The sequence below is a fragment of the Epinephelus lanceolatus genome, chromosome 10 (assembly GCF_041903045.1).
Source record: "Epinephelus lanceolatus isolate andai-2023 chromosome 10, ASM4190304v1, whole genome shotgun sequence".
In the NCBI taxonomy this organism is placed as follows: Eukaryota; Metazoa; Chordata; class Actinopteri; order Perciformes; family Serranidae; genus Epinephelus; species Epinephelus lanceolatus.
This window is the reverse complement of record NC_135743.1, coordinates 12,379,207-12,385,562: the sequence shown is the minus strand read 5'-3', so window position 1 is coordinate 12,385,562 and position 6,356 is coordinate 12,379,207.

Genomic DNA, 6,356 nt, shown 5'->3' with positions numbered 1-6,356 from the left:
TATAGTTTGGGAGTATTTAGAGACATGGAAGTTATCTCTTTATTGTTGTTGTTGTTGTTGTTGTTATTGTTATTATTATTATTATTATTACTATTATTACTATTTCAGAACTTCCTTGCCAGAGTTCCTTGCAGATGGAAAAATAAGATTTACAGAAAGTAAAATGTAGCCATTATCTACATGTAACTGTTAAATACCGGAATAAATAAATAAAATACTCATAAGAAAATGTCATTTTCACAACAACAATAACTCTTCTTGGGCCTTCAACATTAGACTATCTATTCATATAAAACTGGTCAGGTTGTCTTATGCGCCATATTTACCCGAGAGTTTCTTTCTATATTGCATGCTTTTATTCTACTAAATTTAAATGTTCAAATGCACACCTAACTTGACCTACTTTTACTTTGAAGGCAGCTTTGTCCAACCGGCAGTATGAGTCTGACAGTGAAAGGGTCCTGAATGAAAAACAAAATAATGTTTAGCCTGTAATCAGTGTGAGGGGTTAAATTAAAGGTGTGTGTGTGTGTGTGTGACTGCCTGTCACCCACAAACAGAAATTTATATAATGGGTAAATGACGTGTCTTTTTTAATTTGCAAGTTTTAAGAAGCTGGTTCACCCAACAAATGAATGAAAACATTCTGAATTTTACATTTTCCTCTTTGAACTACATATTTAACAATTTTACAGTGAATCATACGTGAAATATATAAATAAGTTTTACTCCTGTGTTAATAAAACATTTAATAGCATCAGAAAACACTGAGTCAGTTTCTAGTGTTCATGTGTGTCTTAAAATAACTGACAGTAAATACAATGTGAGAGTGTTGCCATGTTCCAGTCCTGTGCTTGGATTTTAAATATTTTGTTGGATCACTGTGTCTTTTAACTGCCTTTAAATTCAGTTATGTCATCTTTGAAGGAGGAGAGAGCCATCCAGTGGCCCCAAAGAAAACAACACATTCTACCCTGGTTCCCTTCAACATTACAGCATTAAACACTAGAGGGTGGAGGTGAGTTGTATTTGAGAGACGCGCTGCTTTGTTTTTACCCTTGCAGTTGTCTAAAATGTTATAGGGTTAGGGTTAAAATGAGCCATGCGCTCTTTGCATACATTTCCAAAACAGAAATCTGAACTAAAAGAAACACCTCAATGTATATTTTGGATGTTTTCTTTCCTCTAGTCTAATAGAAAGTCTGTTATGGAGGCAAAATGTCTCAAATTCTCAAAACTGACCAGTGTATGAACAAACTATGTTTCATCTGGGATGTCTCAATTTAAAAATACTTTGTTACAAGTATTTCTGCATTTGGCATCCTACTTAAGTAAAAGTACAGAGGTATAATCAACCAAATGTAAACAATGCATCAAAGTGGCCCCAGTGGTTCCCAACCTGCAGTTCAGGTCCCCTTTTGAGTAGCACAAGATAAATCTGAGTTGTTGTTGTTTTTTTTGTTTGTCTGTTTTGTTGTTGTTTTTTTACTTATATTTTAACTTTTGTGTAAAAAATATTGGATCGTTTTACCTCTTTGGGCCTAAAGAAAACTATTTAAATCGAACCATCTGAGAAGTTCAGGGACACAGTAAGTAAAAACTCAGAGACATGTGAAAGGTGACAAGGTGCTCAAACTACGCACTGCAGCTTGTAAAGATAAGCAACCCCTGGTTTAATCTATAGCAAGTTAATCATGTATATTTTTAATGTAAAATATCAGTCAGCAAAGTAGCTCATTAAAACACTTGTTAAATTGATTTAGTAAAGTAAAAGGTACAACATTTCCTTCTAAATATGTAGTTCATTCAAACATTTTCTGTACCTGCATGTCCTGTTGGGGGTCGCGGGGGGCTGGAGCCTATCCCAGTTGTCATTGGGCGAGAGGCAGGGTACACCCTGGACAGGTCGCCAGGCTATCACAGGGCTGACACATAGAGACAGACAACCATTCACACTCACATTCACACCTACGGACAATTTAGAGTCACCAGTTAACCTGCATGTCTTTGGACTGTGGGAGGAAGCCGGAGCACCTGGAGAAAACCCACGCTGACACAGGGAGAACATGCAAATTCTGCACAGAAGGGTACCATACCCCCGGGTTCCAACCCAGAACACTATTGCTATGAGGTGACAATGCTAACCACTGCACCGTTTTTTTAATTGTAGTTTATTTTATTTTATTTCATTCTAGTTGATTCTAATTTTAATGTGTTATATTCTAGTTTAGTTTATTTTATTTAATTTCATTTCATTTTGTTTCATTTTATTTATTTTGTTTTATTCTAGTTTATTTTATTTTCACTGAGCTGAGTTGAGTCGAGTTAAGTTTAATAAAGAAGGGACAGTGCAAATTAATAAATACACATGGTATAAAATGCCAAAATTAGCCAAAAAGCTATTTTGCATCAGTAGTCCCTCAGCCAAGATGTTACACGAGGCTACCTAAAATACAACAAAGCACAAAACAAATAAAAAACAAAACAAAACAATACAAAAAAGAAAAAGGAAACAGGGCATACAGTGATCTACCCAATTATTAGATCTGAAAGCAACACAAAGATGTTGTAAAAACTCTTAACGCTGCAGTGTAAAATAGTGGTTCCCAACCTTTTTGTGTCAAGGACCCTTAAACTGAAACACATTAGGTCACGGTACCCTATTTAATAAGGTTTTGCTTCAGGGATGTCCATCTGAAAAGACTAATCTCTGCTATTCTATTATTTCATATTAAGAAACAGAGTGACAGGAAAGGCAGGGGAGAGAAGATGACACGCAGCAAAGGGCCCGGGCTAAACTCAAGCCCTTGATGCTGCAGTAAGAGCTTAACCTTAATGGTACGTGCTGGGAGCCACTGAGGGCGCCCCACATGACAAGATTTTGGTTGTTAGTTAGACTTCAAGATTTGTTAACTGCAGCTGTGGAGATAACCGTCACTCTTATGACTCTTACCCACATTGGACTCACTGCTGTAGTGAATTAAACAGTGAAAATAATGAATTTCCCATTTTTCTGAAACTCCCTCAAGGTGGTTTGTTGAGTCAGTCTGACATGTAGCATGAACTCTACTTGAATCCTTACATGTGTTTGTGAACCAAACCACAACAGCAGCGTCTCGTCATCACGATGAATCTGCTGAATCTGTTTTTTTTACACCACATAACCTCTGTGCAGCCAGAACCTGCACTTCAGAGTGAGGTGACATGAATCAAAGAAACCACAGGAGTGACATTTCCCATAATGTCGATGACAGCAATAAAAACACTCTCCGAAGGAAACACCTGACACAGTCGTAAATATGATGACCTTTACTGAGTTACATGACTTACTGTTGAAGGTAAGACATGTGACTCTCCTCTGCTTTGCTTTAACTTGGTATAAGAACAAATGTGAGGGAATCAGACATCAATGCTACAGTAAAGGAGCCTTTCATCCACAACAGCCTGCGTCCACACATCAGGTACACTCAAAGGACAGTTCACAAAGGCACGAGAGAAGGAGTGAATAGGACATGATAGGACATGATAACACAGGGTGAAGTCTGTTTTTATGGTCCGTTATCAACACAATGTCAGAGTTCAACAAGAGAGTAAACCGTGTATATGGTATGATCATTAAACTCAAAGCTCAGACCTTTTAAGGTGTACAAAACACGGATTTTAGTAACTCATTTAGTGACGTCTGTGTCTCCTGTGAGATCTCAATAGATCACAGGTCTTACGCTACCTTTCTCCCACGTTGAGTCAACATTATGACTTGTGTAATGTGGTAATGTGACAGTTTCACACCACACATGCACTCAGCTGTAATGTCAGCCTTTAAACGATACATGCTCTTTGATATGAACAAAACAAGCAACTGACCCCAAATGATGACACAAGAGGACAGATGATACAGCACAGGGTTTGATTCAATCATAGACACAATTCATCAACATTAATTGGATAACAAGCAGAGGTGGGCCCAGGTCTTTGTTTAACAAGTCACACATAAGACTGAAGTCCAAAGTCAAGATCGGCCCAAGATCAGTGTCGACGGCCTACATCAGCCTCTCAATACAAGTAGGCTAGCTACACATCAATACCATATATGCCATGAAAAGAAAGATGTCACTGAAAACATTTTAACACTAGAATGGATGTTTGTGCCAAAATTGAAGAAATTCCCTAAATTTGATCTTAAGATATGGCGTTCACGAGAATGAGACAGACACAAGGTCACAGTGACCTTAACCTATGTCAACCAAATTCTAATCAGTTCATTATTGAGTCCAAGTGAATGTTTGTGCCAAAATTGAAGAAATTCCCTAAATTTGATCTTAAGATATGGCATTCAAGAGGATGAGACAGACACAAGGTCACAGTGATCTTGACCTCATTCATTCATTCATTCATCTTCTAACCGCTTCATCCTCTTGAGGGTCGCGGGGGGGCTGGAGCCTATCCCAGCTGACATCAGGCGAGAGGCAGGGTACACCCTGGACAGGTCGCCAGACTATCACAGGGCTGACACATAGAGACAAACAACCATTCACGCTCACATTCACACCTATGGGCAATTTAGACTTATCAATTAACCTAGTCCCCAATCTGCATGTCTTTGGACTGTGGGAGGAAGCCGGAGTGCCCGGAGAGAACCCACGCTGACACGGGGAGAACATGCAAACTCCGCACAGAAGGGCTCCCACGCCCGGGATCGAAGTGAATGTTTGTGCTTATTTGAAGTAATTCCCTCAAGGTGTTCTTGAGATATTGTGTTTACAAGAATGAGACCTTGACCTTTGACCTATGACGACCAAATTCTAATCACTTCATCATTGAGTCCAGGTGAATGTTTGTGCTTAATTTGTCAGACATAGGTCTCAAGTCTTTGCACTGAAGTCCAAAGTCAAGATCAGCAAGTCCTGAGTCAAGTCTCAAGTCAAGACCACCAAGTCCCAAGTCCTAAACTTTGAGTTTCGAGTCCTAAACAAGTCATAATGCGCTCTTCAACAAATGTAATGCAATATTACAAAGGGAGTAAATTCATAATGTACAAAAATTAATGCTTTTTAAAATTTTGACTTATTTGTTAAAAGCGTTGTGTGGTAGCGCTGCGTCTCCATCTGTAATTTTCAAACAAACATTAGCCCTCCATAGTTCTCTCTTGCAACTTGACTGGAAGCTGTCGGACTAATTTAAACAAAACTAACTGGGGGACTTACATGTTGACTTGTTGGGAATAGATAACATTAACATGAGTTAATTCAGAACATGAAGGAACATAGAATTGATTCATGGCATGTTTTCTAAATGAAGTATTAATATATTTGGGGTTGGGGGAAGGTATCAAATATTTTCAAGTCAAAACGCTCAACTCCAAGAAAAGTCACGAGTCACTGGTGTTAAAATCCAAATCTAGTTGCAAGTCTTTTTTGATTTGTCTGAAGTCAAATTTGTGACTCAAACTTGAGTCCAAGTCAGTCAGTAGAAGTATTCATTCATTCATTCATTTTCCGTAACCACTTAGCCTGGTGAGGGTCACAGGGGGGCTGGAGCCTATCCCAGCTGACATTGAATCACTAGACTATCACAAGGCTGACACATAGAGACAGACAACCATTCATGCTCACAGTCACACCTACAGCAATTTAGAGACACTAATTAACCTGATGTGCAGGTCTTTGGACTGTGGGAGGAAGCCAGAGTACAAGAAGAAAACCCACGCTGACACAGGGAGAACATGCAAACTCCGCACAGAAGGGCTCCCCCTCCCCAGGGTTCAAAACCCCACCCCAATGTCTCTTGCTAACCACTGCACCACCATGCCTTCGTGCATTATGATACTGTCAATGATATACTACAGGGATATTACAAACATAGTGGGCATCAAAGAAACAACAGACACAGTATGTTTAATGTTATTCACCATCTTCAGTACCATCTGGTGTCACCATCATCATTAGCACTGGTTGGATTTAAATACTGTAATAATATTTAAAACTGATAGAAATAGGGGAATGAAATTAGTTTTAAATGAATCGCAGAAAATGCAAAGAAAGCAACGGAGTAAATAACATTCATCATGAGAAAGATGTAGAACCTTTACACCAGTAAATGTCCTGATATGGTACTGTAAAAACGCTCCATTATTGTCATGTCCAAGAAGTTAAGTTAGTTATTTTTAGTTCTGTCTTGTGTCTATGTTGTCTCGTGGCTTCCTGTTTTATTTTGACATCCAACTCTCCTCTCGTTTCAGGTAACTTGCCCCTTCCTCTCGTGTGTTCCCACCGGTCTGATTGTCTGCCCTGCCCTGATTGTTTCCACCTGTTTCCCATTACCTTGTGTGTGTGTGTGGGTACATATAGTCTGTGTTT